The sequence below is a fragment of the Physcomitrium patens genome, chromosome 24 (genome assembly GCF_059467195.1).
Source record: "Physcomitrium patens ecotype Gransden chromosome 24, ASM5946719v1, whole genome shotgun sequence".
Taxonomy (NCBI): domain Eukaryota; kingdom Viridiplantae; phylum Streptophyta; class Bryopsida; order Funariales; family Funariaceae; genus Physcomitrium; species Physcomitrium patens.
In genome coordinates this window covers 8,699,488-8,715,898 of record NC_143433.1, presented here as the reverse complement: position 1 = coordinate 8,715,898, position 16,411 = coordinate 8,699,488, and positions in this window count along the sequence as shown.

Below are 16,411 nucleotides of genomic sequence, written 5' to 3'. Positions count from 1 at the left end.
AGGCCAACGAAATCACACTCTCCACAGCCTACGATTTGGCAGAAGCTTAGGCACCCCTACGAAAACGAGAAAAAAGAACACCACACAGTCGCCAGCAACCAACGAAGCGCATCAAAAGTATCAAGAGAGCGGCACACGCTCCAATTCCTGGGGTGCCCACCACCACCACCACCAAAGCGCAACCAGATGCTGGTAAGAATCTCATTGCAAGGCCTTCCTTCATTTCCTGCTAATCGGCCCAAGGTCCGAATTCTTTCGTGTCGTGCTGCCAGTAACATGACGATCCGTGAGGTCCCTTTTCCAGAAGTGGCTCCGCGCTCACCGCACACTACTGCACAGATTGCGTGCGTGCGTGCATGCGAATGAGGTTGCGATTCCAGGGCAGACAGCGGAAGAATGTCTTGCCCAGCGTTGCTGCTGCCTGCGAGTTCGCGAGCCTTGGTTGAATAGAGTCGGGGCTTTTACCGGGCCCGTTACTTTCGGGGCACATCATCACTTTAAAGTATCATAACTTTTACCTTCTTCTTCTTCCCTTTGGTATGCATTGATTATATGTTGTATTGTGATGTGTAAGGACTGAAGCACAATTTTATTTCATGTTTTTTGAATTTTACTTAAGTATTTAATTTTTTAATTTTATTTTTTTTTCAAATTATATTATTGATTCTTTTGTGAAAATTTCATAGTTCTAAATTAGTCCATTTACAAACTTTAATTCTCTGATTTTTAGTATTATTTTAATAGGCAAGTAAAACTAAAACATTTGATTTCCAAGGGATTTTATTCTCTTTAATTTATTTTTCCAGTGTACTTCTATTGCTATTTTGATGTTAACCATAAAAAAATAATATTGATTAAAGATTTCAACTTGACTAATGATCTATGATAAAACTCAAAACCACATTTTATGTAGGATTATATATATATATTAAAAAATATATTATTAATATCACCACAATTTTTGTTATTGCCACCACTATTCATTCAATGCATAATGACTCATGATCTTATAAACTCATCTTCAACGCTTCTCTTATATGTTTCTTTCATTTTCAATGCATCCATCGCTCTCTTCATAATTTTTTACACAATGTTTCCTATTCATGAAGCTTGATAGTCTAGCACCTTTGCAAGTCATGGATGCTTTAATTTTCTATATATAGAATATAAGTCTAGTTGCATATTGTGTAATTGTGATAAAACATTATCATATCTCATACAATTTCACTGAGTTGGATCATGATTGTAGTAAAGGAACTAAGTGGCATGTGATAGATAACAAGTTGTGGTAGCAATAGCAATATCCCATATATATATATATATATATATACACACACATATTAGAAAAAATAGATTCCATTTATGTTACACAAGCTTTTGAGGTTATTAGCAAGCATGGGACAAGATCTTCTAAGATCAGATTTGACACATACAATGGTTGAAAAAGAAAGTAAGGCATTATTTATTACTTAACTGGAATTACATGCCCTCTAACTTAACATTGTTATAGCTTGTGGTCCTATTGCTCAAGACCTACTAAGTATTGTGTTAATTCTCAACTATTCCATTATATTTTTTTCAACCCTTAAATATCCTTATAATTTGGTACATCTTTGTCAATTTTGGCTGTCTTGTAATAGCACCTCATCTCTTCATTTATTGTTCTTTTAATGCTGTGCCATCAAGATACTTTAGTAGGTATCATTTGCAAGCAGGTAGATGCTCTTCAGATGGATAATTCCATCATAGGCAAATGTAGTCACCTCTTTATTATGAATTTAGAATACTGACTAGAAATCTAAACAAGAAGCTCAAGAAGAATTTGTAAGAATTAGATTAATCAGATAAGTACAAGAACAACACTAGAGAGGTGAGCTAGAGCTCCAAGTGGTGTATTGTCCAGACTGAGGATCCCCTCGGTCTTGGCTCTTATATATACTACAAGCTAGGAAGCTTCTCAAGTAGCTTCCACAAATTAGGAAGCTTTTCAAGCAGCTTCTATGAGTTAGGAAGCTTCTCAAGCAACTTCCATGAGCTTAAAAACTTCTCAAGTAGCTTCTACAAACTACAAAGCTTCTCTAGAACCTTCTAGAATCTTCTATAACTTCCTAGTGTATGTCCTTGACATCACTCCTCTCTTTAGCTTCGAGGTCTCCAAGAAGCACTTCTATTGCGAGTCAGTACTAACATAAGAAGTTGAAAATTTGTTGCATAGTATTTGCAATATACTCCAATTGTTGTTTGTGCAACAAGTAGTTCATTGGTCCTTGTAACCAACGATAATATCCTACGCCTTTGATTTTCGACCAAGCATGAAAATGCCCTGCAAATACTCCTTCGGGAAGATCACTGTAGGCAGATTCTACCTCAAACACAATCACTAGCGACCTGTTACTAGGTATCCTCCATCGTCTTTGTGGTACATGCAGTTCTTCATCTCCGGGTCGTCTTCGTGAGATACTCGGTTGAGAGGACATGTTTGGTATGGTATCTATTCTTTGGCTATCTATATCAGACCAAAAAAATAAGTACTAAATATGAAAGAATGGACTCAGGTTACAGATTTATAGTCTCTAACTATGTCTTTTAGAGGTTCCTTCTCCTCCTTTTTTGTAAGGTAGAGGATTAAGAGGCTTCAAGAAGAAGGAACTTCACTAAAAAACTTTCATCAAAAGGGCTTAGGTTTTTGCAGATAGTGTCAATGAAACTCCTGTACCTTTTGCGACGCATTGATAAGATTTTTTGTTGGTTCCTATGTGCGCTCATTGATATCATAGCCGCTCGAATGCACTAGGTACTCCAATTTCTCCTACTTATGCCACAAATCTAGTACCTTTTCCACGTCATATTCCTTATGGTTTTCAATTTCAATATTAGATGGTGGACATTGCACTCTTCCAAGAAAAGACTACTCTCGATAAGGCTCCAAAAAGAAACATGAAAGACTAGTTGTACCTTCATAGCAGCCGGTAATCCCAAATGGTATGCCATTGGATTCATTTGCTTCTAGATGACAAATGGTCCCAATATCCGATAGTCCAACTTATCACATGGCTGCTTGGTTTTGATATTCCATCGAAGTAGCCATATTTTATTTCCAATTTTGAAAGTAAGTGCTTGATTCCAAAATTTATCTGTTGACGCCTTATAAGCTTTTTAGGCAGTTTGGAATTGAAGCTTCAATGTAATTTGAAGCTTTGATAGTTGTTTCACAAATCCTTCAATTGCGAGATTGTTATTGGTTGATGGACTCAACAAATCAAGCTTTGGATGATACCCATTGTTGGAAAAGAATGATGTTTGTTGAGTTGATGCATGAAGGGTGTTGTTATATGCAAATTCAACTAACGATAGATATGCAATCCAATCATCTTACTAATAAATGATGCTGCATTGTAAATACTGCTCCAAAGTTTGATTCACCTATTTCATTTGGCCATCAGTTTGAGGATGGAAAGCCAAAGAAAGCTTGATATCTACCTTCAATATTTCAAAGAGAGATATTGTCACGGACCAAAAATAGAAACAAGAAATCTAAACAAGAAGTTCAAGAAGAAATGACAAGAACTAGATTATCAAATGAGTACAAGAGCAACGCCAAGAGAATTGAGCTAGAGCTTCAAGAGATGCGTTGTCGAGACTGAAGAACTCTTCAGCCTCGACTCCTATATATACTACTAGTCTATGGTTCTAAGGAAGCGCATCAAGAAGCTTCCCAAGAACTATGAAGCTTCTCGAGCAACTACCCAAGAGCTAGGAAACTTCTCAAGTAACTTCGTAGAATCTACTAGAATATTCTAAGAATCTTCTAGAGCCTTCTAAGGGAATCTTTAGAGAATCTTCAAAGAATCTTTAGGGAATCTTTGAAGAATATTCTAAGAGAATATTCAAGGAATCTTCTGGAAGTTTCTAGAGACTTCTTTCTAGAAGGTTCTAGAAACTTGTCTCTAGAAAGGTCTAAGGACTATGTCCCTAACATCACCTCCTCCTTTAGCTTCGAGGTCTCCGAGAAGCAATGTTATCGTCAGTCAATACCAACGCAAGAAAATGAAGATCTGTCGCATAACCTCTGCTATGAATTCCAATTGTTGTTCACGAGGCAAGTGATTCAATGGTCCTTGAAGCCAACGGTAGTGGCCCACACCTTCAACTTCTGACCAAGCATGAACCTCCGTGTCTTCATTATGAAATTGTCCTTCAAACACTCCTTCTGGCTGACCATTGTAGGCAGGCTCGACCTCAAATACAATCACCAACGATCTGTTGCTCGGAATCCTTCGACGTCGTCGTGGTGTAAGCGGTTCTTCATCTCGCGGTCGTCTTCGTGAGCTAGTTGCTTGAGATGACATGACAAGTGTAGTATCTTGGCTATCCATATTCAAAGGCTAAAACAATAAGAACAAACTTGGGCTACTAACAAAGTTCTACGCTATCTTGGAGAGAATGACTACATCAACTATGGATTTTGGTAGTGCTCTCTCCTCTTTTCTGTTTTCTGGATGAGCAAGCTTCAGTAAGAAGCTATCGTCGAACTGGCTTGGGTTTCTCAGGATATCGTCGATGAAACTCCTGTACCTTTTGCGGCGCATTCGCAAGATTTTCGGCCGGCTCTTATGTTCGTTCATTAATATCGTAACCGCTCCAATGCACAAAGTATTCTAATTTACCTCGTCTTTGCCGTGAATCTAAGACCTTTTCCACCTCGTATTCTTCGTGGTTCTCTATTTCTATGCTAGGTGGTGGACATTGTACTCTTCCAGGAAAAGACGATTCTCGATAAGGCTCCAACAAAGAAACATGAAAGACAGGATGTACCTTCATAGTAGCTGGTAACTCCAGACGATACGCTATAGGATTGATCTGCTTCTGGATAACAAATGGTCCCAATCTCCGATAGTCCAATTTGTCACATGGCCGCTTGGTCTTAATATTTTGTCGAAGCAGCCAAACTTTGTCTCCAATCGTGAATTTAGGTGCCTGATTCTGAAATTTGTCCGCGGACGCCTTGTAAGATTCTTGGGCAGTTTACAATTGAAGCTTCAATGTAGTTTGAAGCTGCGAAAGCTCCTTCACGAATCCTTCAGCTGCCGGATTGTTAATCGTTGACGAACTCCATAAGTCAAGCTTCGGATGGTATCCATAATTGGAAAAGAATGGCGTTTGTTGAGTTGACGCATGAAGGGTGTTGTTATATGCAAACTCGGCTAGCGGTAGATATGCGACCCAATCATCTTGTTGATAGTTGATGGTGCAACGTAAATATTGCTCTAAAACTTGATTCACCCGTTCTGTTTGGCCGTCCGTTTGAGGATGAAATGCCGAAGAAAGCTTGATATCCACCTTCAATATTTCAAAAAGAGATTTCTAAAACTTTGACACAAACTGGGTTTCTCGATCCGATACGATATCATCTGGTAGACCATGATATCGATACACATTATCAAGAAAGAGTCTTGCTGTGTCTTCGCTTGACGATGTCTTCTTGCAAGGGACAAAATGCGCCATCTTTGTAAGTCGGTCTACGACAACAAAAATGCTGTCAAATGAATTCGATGGTGGTAGATCCGTAATAAAGTCTATGGAAACCGAAGACCATGGTCGGCGCGGAATAGGCAATGGCTGTAGAAGTCCATAAGGTCGATGTCGAGGGTTTTTGGATCTTGAACAAATGTCACAAGATACAACAAAATCTTTCACATCCTTCCACATTTGAGGCCACCAGAAATCGCGGAAAATAAGTTCCAAGGTCTTATTGAATCCAAAATGTCCCGCAGCTAGAAAGTCATGACGAGATTGAAGAACTCGGAGTCGTGTTGGCCCTTTTGGGATATACAACCGCTCTTCGAAATATATTAGATCTCCTTCCATCTTAAATTTATCATCACTAGCATGTTGCTTGATATCAAGGGCTAGAGAATCTTCAATGGTTGCGGCCCGTATCTGGTCGAGGAAGTCAGCATCAATTGGTACAATAGCTGCGTTGAGCCGAAATTTCTCTGGCTTCAACAATGTCGTGCACTGTTGATCAAATGCTGCATCTCCAGCCTTTGGTGCGAGATATGATCTCCTTGATAATGCATCGGACAACCCTTGTTGCTTCCCATGCCGATAAGTAATAACAAAGTCGAACGTGGATAGCGACATACTCCACCGAGCTTGACGCCGATTCAAAATCCGAGCCGACATAAAATACTCCAAATTCTTTTGATCTGTATATACGGTCACTGGATGTGCAGTTCCTTCGAGAAAGTGGCACCACTCTTGGAAAGAATCTACTATAGCAAGGAGTTCCTTATCATGGATCTCATAGTTGATCTCAGCAGCAGAGAATTTTCGAGAATAGAACGCAACTGGATGGAGCTTCTCATCTATGCCCATTTGTGAAAGTACAGCTCCCAAAGCAAAATCCGAAGCATTTGTCTCCAAATAAAAGTCTGGATGTACCAAGATTGGAGCTGTAGTAAATACCATCTTCAAATCTTGAAATGCTTTTTCTGCGATAGGTCTCCATTTGAGCTTGTCCTTGCACGTTAACCGAGTGAGGGGGGCAGGAACTTGAGTATAATTCTTGATGAAGATCCGATAGTAGTTAGCAAATCCAAGAAAACATTGTACGTCCTTAACCGTCTTCGGAACTTCCCAAGACATGATTGCTTCCACCTTCTTTGGATCCATCTTCAAGCCTTCCGTAGTCGCGATGAATCCCAAAAACTCCATCTCAGTTTGGTGAAATAAGCACTTCTCCAATTTGGCATAGAGTCCTCGCTCCCGTAGTTTTTTGAGTACCAGACGAACGTGCTTCTCATGTTCTTCCTCGTTCTTAGAAAATATCAAAATATCATCTAGATAGATGACAACAAAATCGTCTAGATGCTCTCAAAAGATGTCATTCATCATGTGTTGAAAGACCGCTGGAGCATTAGTAAGACCAAATGGCATGACATTGTATTCAAAATGGCCATACCTTGTTCGAAAAGCTGTCTTCCATTCATCTCCTTCATTGATTCGCACAGGGTTGTAAGCTCTCCTTAGGGTAATCTTTGTAAAGATCCTTGCACGTCCAAGTTGTTCTAGAAGACCAGAGATCAAAGGCAGTGGGTAGCGATTCTTTTTTGTCACCTTGTTGAGACCTCGATAGTCCACGCACATCCGTAGTGAGCCATCCTTCTTCTTCACAAATAAGATTGGTGCTCCAATTGGCGACTTCGAATGATGGATGAAGTTCTTAGCTAGATTCTCATCAATGTACTTCCGCAACTCAGTTAACTCCGTCTGCGACAAATTGTAGATTGGTCCAAAAGGTGGTTGTGCTCCTTCTTGCAATTCAATGGCACAGTCATAGGGTCGATGCTCTGGCAGCATATCAGCATTCTTCTTTTCAAAGACATCTTTGAATTCTTCATACTGCTTTGGAATAACCAAAGTCGGAGTTGCATCTTCTCGAGTCGGAGTTGCGAAGATGACAAGAGGTGTATTTTGCTTGGCTTCCTTCATGAAAGCCCTTGCAGCTATAAACAAGGATTTGTTTCTAGACATTGTCTAGGCAGATTCCACCTTCAAGGAGTTTGTTGGAAATGTCACTTTCCGCAACTTCCAATCTATCAATGGATTATATCTATCAAGCCAAGATAGTCCCAAAATGATAGGACATGAAGGGGTCTTGATAACATTAAACACAATATTGCTCTCATGGTTTTCAAGACGTACCTTCAATGGTTTAGTTTCATGGATAACATTGCCCGAAGACAATGGTCGTCCGTCTATGACTTCTACATGGACAGGCTTAAGTTTCTTTACAAGAGAAATATTGTGAAGCTTGGCAAACTCTTCATCTATAAAGCAAGCGGATGCACCCGAGTCTAATAAAGCATCGACTTGTAGTTCTTGAATACCCAGATGTAAAGGTACCATAAAACAATCTGAAGGTTGAGCTGAGAGAAAGGGACCTTGATTAATTTTGGATGTTGAGATGTCCAGCCGCACGGTCCCTATTGTGGCTGGGCGTCCTTGTTTTCCTGCATGCTTGTACTCCTGAGTCTTGTTGTTTGAGGCTTTTGTTTCTTCCGACAATCTACAGCTTTATGGCCCACTTCTCCACAATATAAACACAAGTTTTGTTCAAACCGTCACTTCCTTTCCTCAGCTGTGAGGGGTTTGAAACGTACCGCATCAATTTGCATGGGTTCAGGATCTGTGGAGTGATTCTCTGGACCTTTTGAAAATGTAGCAAATACTCCATCATTTCTCTAGCCTGATCGTCTTTCTTGTCATAATTCAAAGAGGCGGTTGTCACAAATAATTGCTTGAGATATAAGTTCTTCTAAAGTATCCGCCTTAGGCATGGTGATCAATAAGTTCTTGACATCATCTCTCAGTCCATATCAAAATCGTGTCATGAATGCTTTATCATTCCAATCAAGATCACATATAAGCTGTTGAAATTTTGCAGCATAGATTGCAGCAGAACGTGATCTTTGTCGCAGATTTTGTATCTTTCTTTTAGCTACTCTTTCTCGATCGCTATCTCCAAACGCAGCAGTAAGTCTCTCTATGAAAGCCTCTAGGTCGTACAATATTGGAGAATCCTTCTCCAATAGTGGAGCAAACCAAGAGCGAGCATTTCCTGATAGAAGAGTACCTATGAAAGCAACCTGGGTAAATCCATTCGGATAATGAGAAGGGTATAGGCGTAGGTAAAGCCGTACTTGTTGCACAAAACCTCGGAAGTTGGCTCTTGTTCCGTCAAACTTGTCTAACATACTCGCTTTTGGTTCTTTCGTACTAATCCTTGAAATATCTATAGGGGTCGTATGTGATACATGTCTTGCTTCTCTCAATCGAATAATCTCTTGTTGTAGGCTATGAATTTTGCGTCTAGCTTCTTCGGTCACTAGATCAATTTGAGGTTCTTTACTTGGATTGCGAAGAAATGCAATCTCCTTTCGTACACTATTCATAAGAGCTTGAAGATCTGCAAGAGTTGCCACTCTATTGTCTACTTGTGGAGATGCACTGTCTATGACCTAGTCTACTTCCATATTTAGAGAATAGATGGATTAAAATTTTGAGAGAAGAAGGAATTGCTAAGTCTCTTGGAGAAAATTGTAGCACTCCCTGTCACTAAAATCTACTCGGAGAAAAAAAAAAAAAAACACTAAACGATTTTAGTTTTAGAGGAGGGTAATCTGCAACCTCTAAAAATGCCTCAATGCTTTTGAGAAGAGGGATAATCCGCACTCTATCAAGAAGGCAAAGCTCTGAAATCGATGTTAACAGTCTTTTCTACTAGCTAGGCTAAACAAAAAGAAGGAATTAATATCAGTCCAAGAGAGGGTAATCCGCAACCCTTAGAACGCTCAAGTATCTCCAAGGAAAGGGGTAGTCCACTCTCTGCCTCAAAGAACTAAGCTTTGATATTGTGATTCAAAAAATATCAGTTTAGAGGGAGGTAATCCGCAACCCCTAAAGCGCTAGAATACCTTCAAGAAGAGGGGTAATCCGCTCTCAAACAAGAAGGATTCAGCTCTGATATTAACATAAAGGTAGTCTCGACAAACTATCACGGACCAAAAATAGAAACAAGAAATCTAAACAAGAAGTTCAAGAAGAAATGACAAGAAGTAGATTATCAGATGAGTACAAGAGCAACGCCAAGAGAATTGAGTTAGAGCTTCAAGAGATGCGTTGTCAAGACTAAAGAACTCTTCAGCCTCGACTCCTCTTTATACTACTGGCCTATGGTTCTAAGGAAGCGCATCAAGAAGCTTCCCAAGAACTATGAAGCTTCTCGAGCAACTACCCAAGAGCTAGGAAACTTCTCAAGTAACTTCCTAAAATCTAATAGAATATTCTAAGAATCTTCTAGAGCCTTCTAAGGGTATCTTTAGAGAATCTTCAAAGAATCTTTAGAGAATCTTTGAAGAATATTCTAAGAGAATATTCAAAGAATCTTCTGGAAGTTTCTAAAGACTTCTTTCTAGAAGGTTCTAGAAACTTGTCTCTAGAAAGGTCTAAGGACTATGTCCCTAACAGGTATCCAAAACATTCATACGAATTGGGTTCCTCGATCCGTCACGATATCGTCTAATAAACCATGATATGAATACACACAATCAATCAACAGCCTTGTTGTATCTTTGCTTGACGATGTTTTCTTGTAAGAGACAAAGTGTGCCATCTTTGAAAGCCGATCAACCACAATAAAGATGCTATCAAATGAATTCGATGGTGGCATGTCCGTACTGAAGTCCATGGAAACTGCAGACCATGATCGACTGTCAAGGACAAGAACTCAATGAAAAAATAATTCAAACAAGTGAGCCTTCACTCAAAGAGAGATAACAAAATATATATAAATAAGTATATATATTGAAAGAGAAACCGGAATGGCTATTGCCAAAAGATAAGAAAACTAGAGACCCTTGAAACTAGACTAGAAGCAAGAAAAGAGTTGACAAGAGTGAAGAAGCCTTCACTCTTGTCTCTATATATACTATCTAACTAGAGGCTACGTGGCGACGTTCTATAGGACCTCCAATATGTGTTGACTTTGTAGGACACATGCCTTGACTTATAAGGCAAGTTTTTCTACGTGTGGGCCACATAGTTAGCTTGATCTTCAAGCTAACAACATGTGTGGCACATGGCCAACTTTTTGACCACGTTTCTAATCCAAAAAGTCAATTAAAGACACCTATGAAGTCAAAGCAGCGTCTAGGAAGTTTCTAGGAAGCTTCCATATTAAATATTATAGAATTAACTTACTTTTACCTACTTTTACTTACTTCTACCTATTAGTATATGTAATTATTAGGTTACATGATTATGGCCGTGACATTACCCCCCCTTCTAGGGACGAGTTCCATGAGGAGCGGTCATCATATGTTGAGAAAATCTATGATGCGACGAATTATATTCGCCACATACTCTGATCTCTGTTCTCTTCGAAGATGATTGATAGGGCCTCTCAACCATCGGTAGTGTCCATACCAGGGCGGGAAGACCACCCAGTTATTTGATCATTGTTGAGGCCTTCGTAATTTCCTTCGAATATAATATTTGGAACACCATCAGGAGTTGTTCCTACCTCTAGCAAAATCACCAAACATCGGGAGTCCCTTCCCAAATCGTGATACCAAGCGCGTTGTATCTCACCATCTATTCGAGGAAGAACATGTCGTTCTTGAAGATCTTCATCTCGATTATGTCGTCTTGATGGTTGTGACAATCATAATGTCTCGTCCGGCAGGTCAGCAAATAAAGGCTCTTGAGTTGAATCCGCTGGTTGTTGGTTCTCCATCTCCTGAGTGCCACTACTACAACGAAGCTACGAACAAGAATTGAAAGTAGAATGTTATCTTGCCTAGATGTTGTTTCTTTTATAAAGAAGGTTTTCATCTTGATTTTGATGGATGTCGTCAATAAAAAGCCTCCACCGTCTTTGCTGCATTTGCAAGATTCTTTCTTGACTCCCATATGCGTTCACTAATACCATATCCACGCCAATGGACAAGATATTCTAATTTATTTCGGCGTTGCCTTGAATCTAAGATTTCTTCTACTTCAAACTCTTCATTATTGTCCACTTCTATAGGATGAGGTGGAGCTTGTCATCTTCTTGGTATGTCCACTGTCTTGTATGGTTCAAGAAGAGACACGTGGAATACTGGATGGATTTTCATTGACTTTGGTAGATGTAAACGATATGCAACTGGATTGATTTGTGCAGAAATAGAAAATGGTCCCAGCCTTCGATAGTCCAACTTGTCACAAGGACGAGTGGTCTTAATATTGCGACGAAGTAGCCATACCTTATCACCCAAGACGAATGATGGTTGTTCCTTTCGATAGACATCCGCATTGGCCTTTTGTTGTTCTTGAGCCTCTTTTAGCTTTGCCTTCATCGTTGCATGTAGCTCTGATAAATGAATTGTCAAATCTTTCGCAGCAGGATTATCAACTTTTGAAAAGTCAAAAGTATCAAGTCATGGATGATAACCATAATTAGCAAAGAAAGGTGTTTGTTTTGTAGAAGAGTGTACCGTGTTATTGTAAGCAAACTCTGCCAATGGCAAAAGAATTGTCCAATCATCTTGTTGGTAATTAATGGTACATCTTAAATATTACTCCAAAACTTGATTAACACGCTCCGTTTGTCCATCAATTTGAGGATGGAATGTCGAAGATAGTTTTATATCCACTTTAAGAATCTTGAAAAGAGTTCGCCAAAATCTTGATACAAATTGAGTTCCTCTATCTGATATAATATCCTTGGGTAATCCATGATAGCGATAGATATTGTCAAGAAAGAGCTTAGTTGTTTCTTCCCTTGTGATAGATTTTGTACATGGTACAAAATGTACCATCTTGGTAAAACGATCTACTATTACGAATATAGAGTCATAAGAACCTGAGATTGGAAGATCCGTGATGAAGTCCATAGAAACAGAAGACCATGGTTGTTCTGAAATGGGTAATGGCTGAAGAAGTCCAAAAGGTCGATGACGAGGAGTTTTCGATCTTGAGCAAACATCACATGATTGTACAAAATCTTTAACTGCCTTCCACATTTGAGGCCACCAAAAATCCCTAGATATCAGCTCCAAAGTCTTATTATATCCGAAATATCCTGTTGCTGGAAAGTCGTGACGAGCTTGAAGAATACGTAAACAAGCTTCTCCTTCTGAAACATATAGGCGTCCTTCGAAATAGAGTAGGTTGTTCTTGAATTCAAATTTAGAGAGATCATGAGATTTAGAAGAATTGTTCTTGATATCATAAACAAGAGGGTCTGAAGACATACTTAACTAGACTTGCTTAAGGAAAGTTAAATCAACAGTCAATGTTGATTTTATTGCTCGAAGATGAAATTGTTCCGGCTTCAAGAGAACCATTCTTTGTTGCTCAAAAGCTGCATCTCCTTCTTTTGGTGCAAGATAAGAACGTCTAGACAAGGCATCGGATAAACCTTGTTGTTTTCCTGGCCGATAAGTGATGATGAACTCGAATCTTGATAAAGACATGCTCCAACGAGCTTGGCGACGATTTAATACACGTGCTGACATAAATTATTTGAGGTTCTTGTGATCCGTATACACAATGACTGGACTAGAAGCACCTTCTAAATAATGACGCCATTCTTGAAAAGAATCTACAATTGCAAGAAGTTCTTTGTCGTGGATCTCATAATTGATTTCTGTTGCTGAAAATTTTCTTGAATGAAAGGCTACTGGATGAAGTTTGTCATCTATTCCCATTTGTGATAAAATCGCACCCAGAGCAAAGTCTGATGCATCTGTTTCCATAAAGAATGCTTTGAAAAAATCAACACGATACAAAATTGGTGCAGAAACAAACGCTGTCTTCAAAGATTCAAAAGCAACTTCCGCTTCTTGATTCCATTGGAGTTTGTCTTTACAAGTCAAACGTGTAAGTGGAGCTGCAACTTGAGAGAAGTCTTTGATGAAGATCCGATAGTAGTTGGCAAATCCCAAAAAACATTGGATATCTCTTACCGTTTTTGGGATCTTCCAGTCTATAATAGTTTGAACTTTCTTAGGATCCATCATAAGTCCATCATTTGAAATGATGTAACCTAAGAAATCGACTTGAGTAGTGTGGAATACACACTTTTCTATCTTGGCATAGAGTCCTGCATCTCTTAATTTTTGTAACACACGACGAACATGAAGTTCATGTTCTTTTGGATTCTTAGAATAGATCAAGACGTCGACTAGATAACATACCACAAAATCGTCCAAAAACTCTTGAAAAATATCATTCATTAGATGTTGAAAAGCTGCTGGTGCATTTGTAAGTCTAAAAGATATGACGTTGTATTCAAAATGTCCATACCTAGTTCGAAACGCAGTCTTCCATTCATCTCCTTCTTTGATGCGTACTAGATTGTATGCTCCTCGAAGATCTATTTTTGTATAGATCTTAGCTTGATTCAGTTGATCAAGAAGTCTGGATATTAAAGGTAGTGGATACCTGTTTTTGATGATAATCTTGTTGAGTCCTCGATAATCAACACACATCCGCAATGATCCATCTTTTTTCTTCACAAATAGAATTGGAGCTCCTGCCGGAGATTTAGAATGGGGTATGAAATTCTTGGCTAGATTTTCTTCAATATACTCCTTGAGTTCAGCCAACTCATTTTGTGATAAACTATAAATTGGTCCGAATGGCGATTGTGCTCCTTCTTGAAGGTCAATTGAACAATCATAGGGACGATGTTTCGGGAGTATATCTGCATTCTTTTTTTCGAATACATCTTAAAATTCTTGATATTGGCTTGGAATGCCACTTGAAGTCTTTTCACCCGAAGAAATGGGTGTAGCATAAATAATGTATGGTGATTCTTTCATAGCAGCATGCAAGAAAGCTTTTGTGCCTATAAATATGGGTTTAATTGAACTGGACTTATGACTCTCTACTTGCTTAACTACACTATTAGTTATACTTTCAGAGAAAGTGAGAGTTCGAGAAATCCAGTCTATTTGAGGGTTGTATTTTTCTAACCACGATAAACCTAAAATGACTGGATTAGAGGGAGATCTAATGATATTAAATACTACAAAACTATTATGACCATTGATTATTACTTCTATAGGAAGGGTTTTGTGAGTAATATCTCCAGAAGACAATGGGCGACCATCTATGACTTCTACATGAACAGTTTTAATTTTCTTTACTAAAGATATGCTATGTCTTTTAGTAAATTCTTCATCTAAAAAACACGCTGAGGCTCCTGAATCTAACAAGGCAGAGACTTTGTAATGTTTAGGTCCTAAAATAACATTTAATGTAAAATAAGGAGAGGGCTTTGAGGAGAGAATAGGACCTTTACTAGAAGTTGTGCAAGGTTCCAGCCGCACGGTCCCTATTGTAGCTGGACAAACTCGTTTTCCGACATATTATCTTCTTTCACAGCCATACTCTTTATTTTGTGATTGCGTCATTTCTTTGGACAATGCTGAGTAGTGTGCTTTGGTTCTCCACAATATAAACATAATCCTTCTTGACGACGACGAGTCTTTTCTTGCTCAGTAAGAGGTTTGAAACGTACTGCATCAATTTGCATATCCTCTACTTCCGAATGTATGTGTTGAAGAGATGTTGGTATTGCCATTGAATTATAGTAACGTTGAGGTCCACTTGTACGGTTCTCACATCGGAATTCAAAAAGGTGATTATCGCACTTCACAGCAAAGTCAATTGCTTGACTCAATGTTTGAGGATCAGGTAAGTTGAGTATTAATTTTTTTATCTCATATTGTAATCCGTAGAGAAATTGGCTAATAAGTGCAGCATCATCCCACTTGATATCAGTTATAAGTTGTCAAAATTGTAAAGCATATAACGTTATTTATCGATTGTCTTGTCGTAAAATACGGATCTTATTGGTTGCAACACGAATTACATCATGTTCTCCATACATGGATCGAAACTCCACCAAAAAAGCCTCTAGATTATCCAATATTGGATCTCGTCGTTCAAGAAAAGATGAAAACCACGATAGTGCCGAACCTTAAAGAAGCGTACCAATGAATCTAACTTGTGATCCTGGAGTTAAATAGCTTTGGAGTTGAAGTTCAATCACAAGTTGCACTTGATTGATAAATCCTCGAAACTTGGATCTGGTGCCATCAAACTTCTCGGGTAGGACAATTCTTGGTTCTCTAACATTTGAAGGGCGTTCCACCATAGGAGAAAGGACATGGTTTGGTGCAGATGTTGAAGCAACTCCAACCATTTCTATATCTTCACTTCCTGCCAATCTTGTTGCTCCTTGTGGTGGTAAATTGAGTTGATGCATTGCAAGCATTAACTCCCTCAATTGCTCTTGCATTTGTGCCATTGCACTCTTCATTTCAAGAAGTTCTGCCATGATAACACTTAGAAGAGAGAAGATGTCTAATATCGCTCAAGACAAATAGAAGAGAGGACTTGCGGACAAAGAAAATACTAAGGACAATATCAGTTTAGAAGAGGGTAATCCTCAACTTCTAATATGCTTATATCTTATCGAGAAAAAGGGGTAATCCATTCTTAATCAAGATTAGACAAAGCTCTGATATTGTAGGTGTACTCTTATCAATCTGTCAAGGACAAGAACTCGATGAAAAAACAATTCAGACAAGTGAGCCTTCACTCAAAGAGAGGTAACAAAATATATATAAACAAGTATATATATTGAAAGAGAAACCGGAATGGCTATTGCCAAAAGATAAGAAAACTAGAGACCCTTGAAACTAGACTAGAAGCAAGAAAGGAGTTGACAAGAGTGAAGAAGCCTTCACTCTTGTCTCTATATATACTATCTAACTAGGGGCTACGTAGCGACGTTCTATAGGACCTCCAATATGTGTTGACTTTGTAGGACACATGCCTTGACTTACAAGGC